Raw genomic sequence first — 17,082 nt, 5'->3', positions numbered from 1 at the left:
TACCTCCTCCATGTACAGGTTGGTAACAATAGGAGAAACTGGAGACCCCATAGCACACCCATGTTTCTGCCTATAATATTGCTCCCCATATGTGAAGTAGGTTGACTGCAGGCACATTTTCAAGAGTTGACACAGTTGTTCTGTGGAAAGTGTGGTCCTGCTGCTCAGAGTGGTGTCTGATTTTAATTTTAAACTGACCACCTCTACTGCATCATCAATAGGAATGCACGTAAAGAGTGATGTGACATCAAAAGAGACCATTGTTTCATCAGTCTCCATGATGACATCCCTCACCTTGTCCACAAAGTCCATGGTGTTCTGTATGTGGTGTTCTGAGCTGCCAACTAAAGGGATGAGTTCAGACGCCAGATATTTGGAAACATTGTAAGTGACAGAGTTAATCATACTAACAATTGGTCTTAAAGGTACACCTTGTTTGTGGATTTTAGGTAAACCATACAGACTAGGTGTGGCCTCCCCTGGGTACAGTCTGTGGTACAGAAAACGGTCAATAGCCTTGCCCTGCTCCAAAATTTTCAGGCAATCTATTAACTTTTTCTTGTAACCACTTCCTGGATCTCTTTTCAGAGGTTCATAAGTGTTTAAGTCACTAAGGAGTGTCATAACTTTCTCATGATAGTCTTTCTGGTTCAAAATCACTGTGCACCTTCCTTTGTCTGCTGGGAGAATGATGATGTTTTTGTCCTTGCTAAGAGTGGTGAGTGCATCCCTCTCCTCTCTACTGATGTTGGAAGGTGGTGGTTTGGCATTGCTGAGGCAGGCTGAAACTTTGATTCTGAGCTGTTCTGCTTCAGCCTCTTTAATTTTGTTGTTGCGTATGGCTGACTCAGTAGCTGTGATCATCTCCACCAGAGGAATTCTACTTGGTGCAACCGCAAAGTTCAGTCCACTGGCAAGAATCTCTGTCTCTGACAGAGCAATGTTGTGTATGCTGTTCAGTGTCAGGAGGGCTGTGATCAGTCTTACATCCGGGAAACAAAACAGCCACTGGCCAAAAGGATGGCCCAGCACAGAAGATCAACATCATCAGGCCAGGACTCTGCGGTCTACACTCATCTCCAGGCCAGCGGTCACTCTTTCAGGGATGAAGATGTTCACATCCTGGACAGAGAGGAACAATGGTTTGAGAGAGGAGTAAAGGAGGCCATCTTTGTGAAAAGAAATCGTCCATCGTTAAACAGGGGTGGAGGCCTCCGGGTTCAACTGTCCCCCTCTTACAATGCTATGATTGCTAGTATCACTCAGCCCTCTGTGAACAGTAAACAGCCATCAGTGTGCTAATGATCCATTGTTAGGCTGATGGTCCTTCTTGAGCATGTGATCAGCTGGTTTTGGTTGTCAGCAGCAAAACTGGTTGATCCACCCTGAGACGGTGCTATTTAAGAGACTGAGCTGAATACAGCTCCTCAGACTGAGGAAGTCTCTCGGATGAGAGACAAAACGTTTCTACATTTTTTTGTTGATTTGCTTTGTTTTGTTTTTTTGAATGTCCAGTGGACCAGATTTAACTTTTTTAGATTTTTCTACCTGGATTATTGAGCATGCATCAGGATATTCTCTCCATTGGCTTCCTGTCAAATCCAGAATAGAATTCAAAATCTTACTTCTAACCTACAAAGCTCTCAACAACCTAGCTCCATCTTATATTACAGATCTTATTGTTCCATATTTTCCTAACAGAGCACTTGGCTCTCAGGCTGCAGGTTTACTTGTAGTTCATAGAATTTACAAAAACAGAATGGGAGGCAGATCCTTCAGTTATCAGGCTCCTCTCTTGTAGAACCAACTTCCAATCTCTGTCCGTGAGGCTGACACATTGTCCAGTTTTAAGACTGGACTTAAGACTTTCCTTTTTGCTAAATCCTATAGTTAGGGTCAGCTTGGGTTTCCTGAGCTGTTCCTTAGTTATGCTGCTATAGGCTTAGACTGCTGGAGGACAAACTGACCAGACTTTTCACTCTGCTGCTGTCTTTACTCACTCTGCTCAACCTGTTTTGTATTTGTAATTATTTTTTCTACCCTAACATGTGTTTTTTTTTTTTTGTCATTCAGGTACACCTGGACCTATACCTGGACCTACCATTCTGTGTTCCTCTGTCTCTCCTTCCTGTCCTCTCAAACCAGCCGGTCAAAGCAAATGGCTGCTTGTCCTGAGCCTGGTGGAGGTTTCTTCCTTTTCCTAACAGGAAAAGGGAGTTTTTCCTTTCCACTGTTGCCACTGTGCTTGCTCAGGATGGGAGACTGCATCGAAGCCAAGATTCAACTTGTCTGCTGGATTCCTTAGATAGAGAACTTTACTAACTGGCTTTTATGTGAATGTTTCTGTAAAGTGCCCTGAGACAACCTTGTTGTGATTTGGCGCTATATAAATAAACTGAATTGAATTGAATTGAGAAACAGTACCATTCCGCTCCAGGTGAACCACCACAAAGCACCAACTTCTGAACTGAGTGGTGAGAACACAATCGCAGGTCTGATTATAAACTCATGCAAGTTGATAAAAAACATCTCCTGTGTTAAAAAAAAACGCCCGCCCAATCTGGAGTTGTTCTTAACATCAGGTTATTCCCAAATTTCAAAACAAAAACTTATATCAATATCACAATGTGAGGTAAAACCCAGAGAGACCAGACTGAGGGAAACAGACTCAAGCTCTTGATAAAATATATATATATTTTTAAAGTGATCAAATATTTACAATAAAACAACAGGGGAACCCGTGGAAAGAGGAAGAGAGTGTCTGGGCATAAGGAGTGATTGTTGATTAGGCACAGTTTGTATATTTCTTACTGTAAGGTGGTGGTCTTGTAGCATTGAGAGGAGGGCAGAGGATTACAGGTAGGTATGGTCAAAGTCGAGAGAAGCAGGTGGGTTGTAGAAGTTAACTGACAGGCTGGTGGTAGAATGATGGCAGAGCAGCTGAAGGTAAGTACTGATGTTTTGCAGGCACGAGGAAAGAAACGATCCAGGACTGGAGACTCAGGAGATGGGTAAGCACCAGGAGAAAACAAGGTACTATTAAGTTTACTATTTTAGGTTCAAGAATCAAAAGAGGCTGATAGCAAGTACCAGTTGGCATCTAATGCTCCAGCAGGGAAAAGAGCACTTCTACCGTCTCTTATGCTCTCAGAGCTCGTTAAGGAGATGTCCAACAGCTGTTGGCACCACCCTGGAACCAGGAAACTGTGGAAAGAGCTGGAATCCTACATTCAAAAAGTTTTAAAGGTCTAAATTTTCTGTTAGTAAAAACCTAAATGAACATCCTGTTCAAATATTTTTTATTTGTTTACATAAATGAAAACTACTATTTTGTGCAGCACGGTGGCACAGTTGGTAGAGCTGCCACCTCTCAGCAAGCAGATCGCCCCATTTCAAATCCCGGCCAAGTGCCTTTCTGGGTGGAGTTTGCATGTTCTCTCCGTGGGTTTTCCCCAGATACTCCGGTTTCCTCCCACAGACCAAAACATGCATGTTAGGTGAACTGGTAACTCTAAATTGTCCCTAGGTGTGAGTGAGAGAGTGAATGATTGCTTGTCTCATTTGTCAAACAAAAGCCCAACAAAGACTCTACTTCCTAAGAACACTAAAAAAGTTTAGTATGAACATCAGCATCCTCACTAACTTTTATAGGTGCCCCTTGAGAGCCTGCTGACAAGCTGTATCACAGGGTGGTATGGGACCTGCACCAGTCAGAGCCAGAAAGCTCTACAGAGGGTGGTGCAAACAGCAGAGGACATCACTGGTAGCAGTCTCCACACCATCCAGGACATCTAGCACAGCCGATGTCTGCATAAAGCATGCATCATCATACTTGTTCATACAAATTCATCCTACTTGCACAGTTATTATCTACCATGTTGTTGTTTAATATTTTTCTTTTGGACCTTGTAAATATTATATTTACTTTTCACTTTTTGGTACTTTTGTACCCAATTTAATGTTTAGTAATTATTGTTTGTTCGTTCTTTGTTTTTAGTGAGTCAGATCAGTTCTCATCCTGAACATTTCATTGTACTGTTAACCTTATGTTAACCGGGATATGACAAATAAACATCACTTGAACTTGTCTCTATATGGCCCTATGATGGACTTGCAACCTGTCCAGGGTGTACTCTGCCTCTCGCACAGTGATGGCTGGACATGGGCACCAGTGACCCCCATCATCCTAAAAAAGAAGTGGGTAAATATAATGGATGGAAAACCACTATTTTATTTTATCTCTTTCAATGATTAATTGTTTTGTGAAATCATTGTTTCAAGTAATTACTTAAATATAAATCCTTCAAATAATATTCCCCATATTTGTAGCATCAGTTTGTGTAATGCTGATTGTACTTTTTGCTTTTTTTCTATTTATTATTTTTATTTTCAAAAGAGTAAATTTGGTCTCCTCCTCCCTTGGTATATGTATTATTTGAAGGGTTTCCTGAATTTAAATGACTCAGCTTCAGCAATTGATTTCTGATAAATCAAGGGTGACTTTTATGATTGAATTCCTGTAGGGTATAATCAATGTGTTTTTGATCGACTGGTCAATCTGGTGCCCACTGCTTTAAGAAGAGTATCACCGTCTAGTAAAGTGAGAAAAAAGTCTCCTTCCATCCTCCATGTTCTTCACAGCTCTAACATACATTGGTATAAAACAATGATTAATAAAGGTGACAACCTGTGACCAGCTACTGGAAGAGCTTTTTTCCTCAGAATGAACACATTTTACTCAGAAATTGGTTTGTTAAAAAGTCTAAAATCCATCTCAATGTAATGTGATTTTAAAGTGCTTGTGACATCAATTTTTTTTGTAAAAAATATAAATGTCTTTTTGGAAAGATAAAAGTTCTGAGGTGTGGCAAAAATAATTTCACACCACTGAGAAGAACAACTGCTGAGACGCAATAACAGGAAGAGATGTCAGAGGGGGGATGCCTGCATGTGAACAGAACATTGCTAAAATGGCTAACAACACAGATGGTAGAGAAGAGTCTGATATTTCTTTAGAATATTTAGAGTATACATCATGGGGGAGTGGTGCTGCAGAGGTTAGATAAGGTGAGCCTGTGATTGGAAAATTGCTGGTACAACTCCCTGGACCGACAACATCAAAATGTGTGTGGAAAAGGCGAAACACCCACACCAGTCTCAACCCTCATTTGCCCCACTCTGGGCTCCTGAGCAAGGCCCTTAACCCTCACTATCTGCTCCACACAGAGGCCTGTGATAGCTCGGTGGTCTGTGGTTGTGTCAGGAGAGACATCTAGCGTAAAAACAATTGCCAAGTCTTCATGCAAGTTAGTTCACTGTGGCAACCCCTGAAGAAGGGAGCAGCTGAAAGAAGAAGAAAAAAATCTGTAAAACTGGCTGAGCACGGTCTCTTAGCTCTGGTCGCCATCTTGAATGGAGCTGAGTGAAAATGTTAATCAGTTGTATGTACAAACATACAATGATTACCCTGATGCATGCTCAATAATTCAGGTAGAAAAATCTAAAAAAGTTAAGTCTGTAAATATATCAAGTTCACACGAGAAGTTGTAAAAAATGGCAGGTTGACTTTCTTGGACTGTGAGGTCTCAGCTACTGATAGAAGACATTTGCAAACTGAGGTGTACTGCAAACCCACCCACACAGACCAGTATTTGCAGTTTGACTCCCATCACCCTTTGGAGCACAAGTTAGGAGTCATCTGAACTCTGTACCACAGAGCAGAAAGCGTCCCCACTAACTCAGGAGCCTGTTTATTGTATGCCATTAAAGTGCAGACAGAAGCAAATCGTTTTTTTTAAGCTCAAGACTGAAGACAGTCACGAGTCCTGCCTTTCCCACATTTTGACTCAGTGAAAAACTTCTGAGGAGAGAGGCCATCCCTCCTGACATCTCAGATGTTAGAGTAGAAAATATTTTTGTTCAACTCCATCTGCTGCGAAGCCCTATGTGTGCCAGCTACAACTCTCTCAAAAAGATGATGGAATAAAAACTAAAAATTGTGATTATGTTGCTTATTTCATCACATAGTCCTTCTTAAAAATTAAACAGGTAAACATAAAGACACTATGAAAAGATAGACTAACAACATGGAGCCAGTTTCCTCCACAGATAATGACCAAGCATATTTTGCCTTGTTTGTTTAACTGTATTCTCTTTATCTACTTTTAAGACGTGTGAAAATCTGATGAAGTTTTAGGTCATATTTATGCAGAAATACAGAAAATTCTAAAAGGTTCACAGACTTTCAAACACCACTGTAAGTTGATGAGCCTCACGATGAAGATCCGAGAGAGAGTTGTGGAAACTAGACATAGACGAGACGTGACTATTTATGAGCAGCAGTATGGTTTCATGCCCAGAAAGAGCACCACAGACGCCATCTTTGCTTTGACTATGCTGATGGAGAAGTACAGAGAGGGTCAGAAATGATTTCATTGTGTCTTTGTGGATTGTTATGTGCCAGGCCCATTGGCCTTATTGTTTTGTTCTTGTAGATCGACTTTGAGTTAGTTAATCAGTCTTTGATTGTTTTGGGCTGTGGCCTTTTCTACCTGCTCATAAATAGGCTGGTTTCAGGGAGCTCTCTCTCTTTGGCTCACTCTGTTTTTTGCTCTCTGAAACACACTGTTTTTGAATCTCTCCAGACTCCCTCTGTTTGTTTTGCTCATCTCATGCTCCCACATTTTTGGACCTTTTTCTTGGCCGCCCTTGTTTTCCCAGGGCATGTTTTTTTTCTTTTCTTCTTTGTCCTAGAGCTGCGGCCTGCTGTTGGTGGCCCCAGCCACCTCAGGTAATTTTTTGTTAACTTTTTGTATAATTGTTGGAACTTTGGCCTGGTGGGATTGGTAGCCCTGTTTTCGCTTCTTCTTTTGTAGTAGGGTTTTTGTAGGGTTTTTTTTTTTAGTCTGGTGCCCAGTGGCTTCAATGGCTCTGTATAGGGTTGGTCCATTTTGGTACCTTTTTGTTCTGTTTGGCCGGCTCACCAGGTCCATCTTTATGTTGATACTTTGGGTTTTTGTGTTTTTTGGGTGGACGCGGGAATTAGGGGATCATTATAATCTTCTTTTTTTTTCCCAGCAGGAAGCCTGTTTTAATAAAGTGAAAGTTTGAACCCTTATGTTTTGAGTCTGTGTCCTCCTTTAATATGTTATGTTCTTAGTGGATGTAACATGGATTTAGAAAAAGCATATGACAGGGTGGAAGTATGCACTTAAAATAAGAGGAATGAAAGTCACCCATAGTAAGACAGAGTACATGTTTGTGAATGAGAGGGAAGCCGGTGGAACAGTGAGGCTACAAGGAGCAGAAGTCACAAAGGTGCAGGACTTCAAGTACTTGGAGTCCACTGTCCAGGAAAATGGGGAATGTGGTAAAGAGGTGAAGAAGAGAGTCCAGGCAGGATGGAGTGGATGGAGAAAAGTTTCAGGAGTGATTTGTGACAAAACGGTGTCAGCAAAGGTCAAATGAAAAGTGGTGAGACCAGCTATGTATGGTCTTGAGACAGAGACAAGGACAAAGAGACAGGAGAAAGAACTGGAAGTGGCAGAAATGAAGATGTTGAGGTTCTCCTTAGGAGTGACAATAATGGATAAGATTAGGAATGAGATCATCAGAGGTACAGAGTTGAACAAATGGGATATAAAGTTAGGTCAGGGACATTTGGACATGTGACTGTTTATTACCAGGAATTGAACCACTGATGCCTGTTGGAGGACGACTGCTCCAACCACTGATGCACTGCTGCTCTCTCTAAAGGTGAGAGAGTTTAACACTGCAGGTAAGACTCCAAAACAAACTGATTATATCTAGGGATGGGGCAGATCCGATCCAGTATCCGTATCGGCCTCCGATACCAGCATATTTTACGTATCGGATTTTCCGATCCACCTGCCGATATTTCCGATCCATGATGCACGTTGGCTTCAAACTATGGAATGGATTTCCTGAATGGCAGCGTGTCTCGTGAGCCCAGGGTAATAAGACCCACCTCACATTCAGGAAATCCAGTTCATAGTTTGCAGCCAGCTACAACGTGAGGACTGAGTTAGCAGCACTGTGGCTAACAGCTAACAAACTTTTCATCTAAACATGTCCGCTGTGTGGAAGTATTTTACACTAAAAACACCACAAGACAGCATCGTGCAATGTCTGCAGAGTCATAGCGCCACATTAAACCACGTTAAAGTTAGTTTTACAATGGACATTCGAGCTCCGTGGCTTCAGCGGGGCACTACTCTTTGGTCAAACCGAAAGAGGCGACTCGACACCGGCCAGCCACGTCCAATTTGCCCCGCTCAGTCTGCCCGTCTCCGAGGAGGGACAGACTTGAGCGCGGCTGCCCCAAATCAGGCTGCCTGCTTCGGATTGAACAAGAAGTAGACGTCGCTGAAACCATGGAGCTCTAATGTTTACCGAGAAGTTACTAAACTTCATCATAATTAATAACCAACCACTATCAGTTATAGAAAACAAAGGATTTCACAGCTTGATACTTGCAGCCAAGATATAGTTTACACTCCAGGAGATATTTATCAGTACAACAGTAGACAATCATAAAAAACATGATTTGAAAATTATATATATATATATATATATATATATATATATATATATATATATATATATATATATATTAAAAACATAAACAGCTACATTATAAAGTGATGTAAAATACTAAAAACAGGAACATGTCTGTTGGTTTATGCCATGAACTTAGCAGATGTTTGAAGCCATTTAACATTTAATTTAATTCATTTATTCATTAATTTAAATTAAACAAAATTAAAAAAAAATAATCAAAAAGAAAACATTGAATGAAAAGAGTGCAGAAAGAAGAAAAAAATATTGTATCTACCCCTTATAAAATATAAAACAACTTTAAACAATCACTTAAATTAATCACTTTAATATCCACTTTAAAGCTAGGAATAAAAAGAAACATGTTTTGGTTTTGTGTAAGCAGAATTTAATTCTAACTTTAAAACTTATCCAACATTAATAAAACTTACCTCAAGTTGCCTTTTTGGACATGCATGCATATATTTGTACAAATTGTACTTGAGAGGAGATTATTACAGCCTCATATAAAATCAGTGATGATCATGATATCGGAACTGGATCGGTATCGGCCGATACTCAGTTCTAGGTATCGGGATCGGAATTTTAAAAAGTGGATCGGTGCATCCCTAATTATATCAATGAAATATTCAAGTCAAGACACGTACAATTCAGTACACAGAACAGTTCAGAGATCCATGATCCACAAAGATCAAAAACCTAGCTGCAGTCAGGAACACAAAAATCCAGAGTCAACTTGAATCAGGCAGAAGGAAGAGTTAAATCAAGCAACAAGAAGAAAGGTCAAATAAACTGTACTAAAAATAAACAGAACTAATCTACTTCTTAGCAACATGAGATGTAAACTAGACAGCAGCTCATCCATAAAATATGCAAAGTTTCTATGATAACAATCTTAAAGGCCATACAGCTTTGTGCAGAGGATGAAGGGTTTTCACTGACAGTATAATTCTTTTCAAGCACTCCCAGACTAGAGCTGTTGTTTCTAATCTGAGCCTGGCCCGAAAATTGGGCTGGGCCAAAATAATGTGCTGGATGGGCGGGGCCGGGCCAGTGTTGGGCTATTGATTGCGTTAGCGGACGCGCACGGCTTATGATCCAATTTGGATCATCAGGCCGATTGAAAGAGGTTAAAACAGATGGACCACTGCCAGCAACCCACCTGAAGCTTAACTCGACTCAGCCGCTGTGTCAGCAGATACATGCTGCCTAGCCCGGCTGGTTGAAAGAGATAAAAAAAAAAAAAAAATCCAAATGGATCACTGCTAGCAACCCACCTGAAGTTTAACTGGACCCATCCAGGGGTTCGAGTCTGTAACCACAGTTAATTGGTCAGTTTCAGGTCAGGCTTGGAAAAAAATGATATGGGATTGGGTTGGGCCGGGTCTGAATTTTTAGGCCTGAATGCAACTATAGCCCAGACACAAGTGATTTTCTCAACATAGTTAATTTATTAAAATTCAATACATGAAAACTAAAGAAGCCAATACAAACTCTTAAGAAAAATAAACAAGAAAGCTCAATATGAAATGCTTGTACATTTGTTAGAAAACAAAATACAGAAATAAAACAAACATACTGTACCTCGTTGGCTGTGTGCTACCAAAGGAATTAGGCTTGTTTCTTCTGTTTCAGCTTATTTTAACTCTTCTTTTAGTTTAAAGTCTGACTTATTCTGGTTACCTTTGACACACCTAAACACAGTGCCATCTACAGGTGGTGGGAAAAACTACACATAATTAATAAAGTACTGTACAAGCCATATGAACATGAAACATAAAATTAACTGTGGCAGTTACAGACAGAATGAGTTCAACATGGAAGGATTACACTACTCACACAAGTCTAGCCTTTGGCATTTTATTGTGTCCAGCCTGAACACACTTAAGAAAAATCCATGCTGTCTAATCAGCATCTTGATATGTTACACCTGTGAGGTAGATGGATGATTTCAACAATATTTGAAATAAAGATCCATTGTGTATATAGAAAAGTTTAAAAACTTTAAGTTCAGCCCATGAAAATGGGAGCAAAAATAAGTGTTGTGTTTATCATTCTTACTGAGGTGTTTTTGAACTGTGTTTGGTGTTCTGAGAACCAAAACGATCTACAGACTCAGAGTTAAAAAGGTAAGGGATTTTCTTTACAAAGCTGGAAGGGGGTTAGGACAAGGAGAATTTGCACGGGTGGGGGCATCTTGTAATCATTATGAAAAAAACCTTGGTTCCATAAACAGAAAACATTGTCTTGCCTACAGTGTTGGTTTCTTTCTTTCAGACTTGGAGGAGGAGGTGTGGAAGATCTCAGTATTGTCAGGCGTTGGTAGCTGACTTCCAAGATGTTTATGTCTAGATGGTAAGCAACAAAGTGGTCCAGAGAGAGCAGATGAGCCAAATAGTCCAAACCTGTCTTTCAGACCGAGAGGGTGAGGCTGAGTGTTCAAGTTGCTGTTATATGACAAGGTGATTACGTACATCTTATTACCATACAAAATGACAATACAGGTTGTATGCTTTTTATTATACATTTTCTCCAGCCTTTTAAAAAATGTTTTGTTATACTTTAGAATTTCTGTAAAAAGTAGAGTGCCAATGTAGCTACTGTTTAAAATTTAAACAAATTCAATTCAAATTAAATTCAAAAATATTTTATTAATCCCAAAGGGAAATTATTTGTTGTTGTAACTCGTTATCCTCATTTCATTAAGATATGTTATAGATACTGATGGCTGTAGGCAGGAAGGATCTCTTGTAAAGGTCCATCCCACAGTGGATCCTAAGAAAGTGGCTGCAGATGCCGTCCGATCCGTCCACCCAGACTCGGCTGGCCTCTCGGTTCCCCCGGGCTGTAGGACCGCCCGAATGACGGGCAGAACTCCTCCCAGAAGTCTGCCCAGCTTCTCGTCGCTGCAGACAACTGTAGGTGCAGAGGGACAATCCTGTCCTTCTGCTGTCATGAGCCATGTTTCATGCTAGTTCCAGGATCTCAGTGGTCAGGCACTCGAGCACAGCTGGCAGGTAGATGAGAATGCATCCACAGAACATCCTTTTCAACTCATTTGAGATTTGGGGCTGTAGTTGAGATATTATTTGAGCTTTTGAGATGTTAATCAGCTGCTGTTGGTTGTAGAAAACTGCCTTGTTGCCATGGTTACGCATCATAATAAATGTCCAAAACTAAAAAAGTTTCAGTAAAAATACTTCCAGCTGCTTGTCATCTGAAACCAGAGGAAACAATCATCCAAAAAATGTGATTTACATCCAGAAAAAGAGGAATTAAAGTTTCCAAAAGAAAAATCTCAGAATGAAAGTAGCAGAGCTGCTCCAACATGCAGCCACCTTGAGTGGTGCAATTCTAGAACATGCACAAACCATTTTATTTTTGTCACAATAGTGATTTTTTGTCTTCTATTTGCAATAATTAAAGTTGACAAAATGCTGAAGTTTTATGTTTTACTTACACAAGATCTGTAAAAAATACCAACATGAAAAGAAATGTTAAAGTGGCTGCCAGTGTCATGATGACGCCCTCTGTTCCCTGCCTCACTCACAGTGCTCTTGTCATGTTTCTGCTCCTGTCAGTCAGTCATGCCCCCTCTACACGTTAGCTCATCAGCCCCGATTCACTGCACCTGTTTTCCTCACTATTTAAGACCTCCATTCTCACTAGTTCCCCGCCAGATTATACTGTAATGACTAACAATGTGGACCTGGAAATTCCACCACAACACAGGAGCTAACAAAATTCAGATTCAGCTGGGCCATGTGACATGTGAGTGAGACCTGGAAGGTCCAACAAATGCTCCTCTTCAGCTCATGGAGCTTAGTTCTGAAAACTCAACTCCTAGAGTTCAGGGTTGGAGATTGTGGTCAAGATGAAGCTGTGGGTCATTCAGAGAGGCAGAAAGGGCAGTACTTATCCAAGGGCCAGAAATGTCCATGCTCAGTAATCCAGGTTTACAATCCAACAATTTTCAGTCAGGTCTTCTGGACAGTTTCTTTTTTTGCTGAAACATTTCACCTTCCATCCAGAAGGCTTCATCAGTCAAGGAAACACACAACACAAAACTGATTCTCCCCCAAACAGCTTACTCCAAAGTGGAACAAACCAGTTATGTTGGTGCTAAGATGGTGTCTTTGGCACACCCCCTCCTTTGGAGCTGGCCCTCTTCCTCGTCGACAGTCATGTCAAACTGGTTTCAAACTGGTTGTTACTGGTTTACCTGACTGAAAATTGTTGGACTTATCCGAAGGGTTTAGCGAGAGTCTGTGGTCAGAAGGCAGAGCGAGAGTCGAGGTCCAGGTATCAGATGTGCAGAAGTTATCTGTCATGGACAAGGCAAAGGCAAGTAATCCGTGGTCATGAAGTGTGTCAATAATGAGATCAGGAACAGAACGCTGGATTTCTTCAGGAACAAGGCGATCAGATAATCTGGCAGGGAGGCAGAGACTGGGTCACACTTGGCATGAACGTGAATCATTACAGCCAGTTACTAATTTGTGTCACCATGGTAATTACCAACCTGTGTCTGTTGTGCTTTGTCATCTTTTATTAAGGTCAGAAATGCAGAGCAGAAAGTAAGCCTGAAACAAACACTTTTGTAGTGAACTAGGCCTCAGGTCGAATCTGGCCTTGAGGGGCCTTCCTGGGACAAGAACTGTATTTCATTGATTTGAGTCCAGAAACACAAGATTAATGTATGTATGTATGTATGTATGTTTTATTTATTCATTTCATTTCATCCAAACAACAAATATAATACAATTTAAAGAAAAGAAAAAAGATATACAATCACCGAAATAAAATGAAAGGCAGCAGAAGAAGAATGAATTCTTATAATATCTGCCCCTTGTCCCCAAAATATATTCCAAACAAAATTACTATACAAAAGCAAGATGAATTTATAAAAAAATAAAAAAGTAAAAAATAATTAAAAAAAACTTAGCTAAAATATAAGATCAACTGTAAACAATTTTTATGAACTCACATTATACTTAATTTTTTTTTTAAAAACAAATTTTTATCATCCTCTTGAATATGTACATAGTTTTGGCATTTTTAATATCAACCTCCAGATCATTCCACAATCTAATACCCTGAGATATAGTGGATCGCATCTTCAGACTGGTGCGACACCACGGCTTCACAAACATCTCCATCCCCTTAAGATAATAATTACTTTCTCTTTTAACAAATTTCCCTTGAATGTTAGTAGGTAGTATGTTTTTGTTGGCCCCATACATAAACAGTAAGATATTGTAATCAACCAAGTCATAAAATTTTAATAACTTTAGCAGAAGAAATAATATATTTGACGGATGGTTATAATCTTTTCTGGTAATAATTCTTATGGCTCTTTTCTGTAAAATAAAAATTGGATTTGTAATTGTTTTACATGCTTTACCCCAGACTTCAATACAGTAAATTAAATGTGGAACAATAATGGCATTATACAATAGAAACATTGCTTTATCATTGAATAACTCTAACTTTGTACATTACTGCAATCCATTTAGCTATTTTAGTTCTTAAGTTTTTTACGTGTGATCTCCATGTTAGTTTTTCATCAATGATGACACCCAGAAATTTCACCTCATTGACTCTATTAATTTCAATTCCATCGACTCTAAATGGAGTATCAAGCACTTTCTTGTTATTACTAAAAATCATATAATTTGTTTTCTCAACATTTAAAGATAATTTGTTTAGTTTAAACCAATTTTGTATTTTCACAAATTCTGTTTGTGCCATCTTCAGCATTTGCACAACATTTTCACCCACACAAAGAAAAGTAGTATCATCTGCAAACAAAATACATTTAAAAAATCCAGTCACATTTACCAGGTCATTCACATATAAAATAAATAGCTTAGGTCCAAGTATAGAGCCTTGAGGCACTCCACATGTAATATTACAGAATTCAGATTTTACATCATTTATTTGAACAAATTGTTTCCTTTTTTCTAGATAACTAGATACCCACTGCAATGCATGCCCTCTAATTCCATATTTATTTAGTTTTTTGAGAAGAATATTGTGATCAATAGTATCAAATGCTTTCTTTAGATCAACATAAATACTAATACAATATTTTTTTTGATCCACAGCAGTCGTTATCTGTTCCATTAAATCCATGAGTGCCATTGACGTAGAATTTTTAGGTCTAAACCCATATTGACTATTACTTAATATATTTTGCTTATTGATAAATTCATCTAATCTAGTGACAAATAATTTCTCTAAAATTTTCGAAAACTGTGGCAACAACGATATTGCCTGTAATTATTAAACACACGTTTCTCTCCACTCTTATATAATGGTATTACCTTGGCAATTTTCATGTTATTTGGAAATACCCCTGTTGAAAATGATAAATTGCATATATATGTAAATGGCTCAATAACATAACTCATAATATTCTTTACCAGCATCATATCCATGTCCATCCAGTCTTTTGATTTTTTATCTGCAAGATGTTTTACGATAGTCATAATTTCTTCTTTATCAGTTCCCCCAAGAAAAAAACTGTTTGTGTGATCTGTAACCGTATGGTTTACATTTTTATCTATATTTGGGATTTTTGCTGCCAGACTTGGGCCAATATTCACAAAATGTTCATTGAATCCATTAGCGATTTCATTTTGGTCATAAATGTCTTTGTCATATTTTACAAAATATTGTGGAATGCTCGATTTTGTTTTATGATTATTCAGAACACTGTTCATTATTTGCCATGTTGCCCTCATATTACCATTACTTTGGTCTAATAATTCACTGTAATATTTCTTTTTATGCTTTCTTATAATCCCTACCAATTTATTTTTATAATTTTTATATCTCTGTTCTGCTTCGTTTGTTCTTAATTTCAGAAAGTTTGAGTATAAGTAGTTCTTTTTTTTTACAAGCATTTCTTAACCCTTTGGTCATCCACAGTTTGTCATCAACACGTTTCTTTGTGTAATTTTCTTGTACACAATTTTTTTCATATAAAGCTCCTAAAATATTCATAAATACATCATATGCTTTGTTTACATCATCAGCATATACATCCTTCCAATTTTGTTTTGTTAAATCTTCTTTTAGTTTATCTAGAGCTTTCTTTGATGTGTTTATTATTTTTTTCATAATTTTATCTACTTTCACATCATATTGATCTTTTTTATAGATAGTGAAGACTGGTAGGTGGTCACTGACATCCGTGATCAAAATGCCACCCATACGTTCTTTATTTGTTATATTTGTAAAAATGTTGTCAATTATTGAAGCACTATGGGTAGTAATTCTTGTGGGTTTTGAAATCAATGGATAAAGATTTAAACTGTGCATTGAGTTTATAAATGTTCCGATATTATTTGAGTCTGTTTTATTTCCCAGGTCTATATTAAAATCTCCACACAAAAAAACTGATTTATTAGAACTTTTTTCCAATATTGTCATGATGTGATTGGTGAATGATTCAATATTTGAATCAGGTGATCGATATACGCAACTTATCATTATATTTTTGGAAGTCTCGTTTAATATTTCAACTGTAATCATTTCCATAATGTTATCCACAGCTACTGACAATGTATTGATCATTTTACATTTAATTTCCTTATTCACAAGTAGAGCTACGCCTCCACCTCGTTTATTGTTTCTGTTCACATGATAAAGTTCATACCCTTCAATATTAACACTTTTTATATTTTCTTCATTTAGCCATGTTTCTGAGACTGCTATTATACTAAAAGTTCTGTTTAACTGATTTAAATAATCTGTTATTTTAGATAAATTTGTGTTTATACTTCTACTATTAATATGAATAATGGAGAAGTCATCTTTAGACATTTTAATTTCATTGAATTTTTCTTCATTGTAATACTCACACTCTTTAATTTCAGGAAAAAAGTTTTTATCAATCACATCATCTATATTGTAAATTTTAAATTCTGAGTCTTCGTATGTTGTCATATTTCAATGTATGTGTCCATTTGTCATTTACCATTTTTAGCTTATCCGTTTACCTTGTTTAGTTTGTCCGTTTACCTTGTTTGTTTGTCCATTTCTGGACTCATTTAAATCTTTCCAGCTCCTTGAGTTCTTTTATTATTTTAGCATGAGACCCTTCCTGTTCTTTGATCCAAATGTTTCCGTTTCGGGTCCAAGTTGATGATATTTTTTTTTTGTTTTTTTAACAGCCTTGCTTCACGTGCAGTATCTGCATTTTTTTTTTTGTTAAGTGTTCATTTATGTAGACGTTTGTTCCTTTCAGTTTTTTTGCTTGTATTATTACATTGTTTCTTGATTTCCTGTTTGTGAACTTGATCACTACAGTCGGTTTGTGTTTGTTTAATCTATTAGGCAATGTGTGACAAACTGAAATGTCCTTTTGTTCGATTTTAATGTCCTTGTCCTGCAAGAAAGTAACTACTTGCTGTTCCAGAGTTAGTTGTTGCTCCTGTGGTAAATCTTAAGTGATGCTTCCATTTTTAGTAGCATCTGCATAGGATCGGTGTTTGATTT

The sequence above is a fragment of the Nematolebias whitei genome, chromosome 4, assembly GCF_014905685.2.
Source record: "Nematolebias whitei isolate Nwh7 chromosome 4, NemWhi1, whole genome shotgun sequence".
Lineage (NCBI taxonomy): Eukaryota > Metazoa > Chordata > Actinopteri > Cyprinodontiformes > Rivulidae > Nematolebias > Nematolebias whitei.
This window is presented reverse-complemented; position numbering follows the sequence as displayed.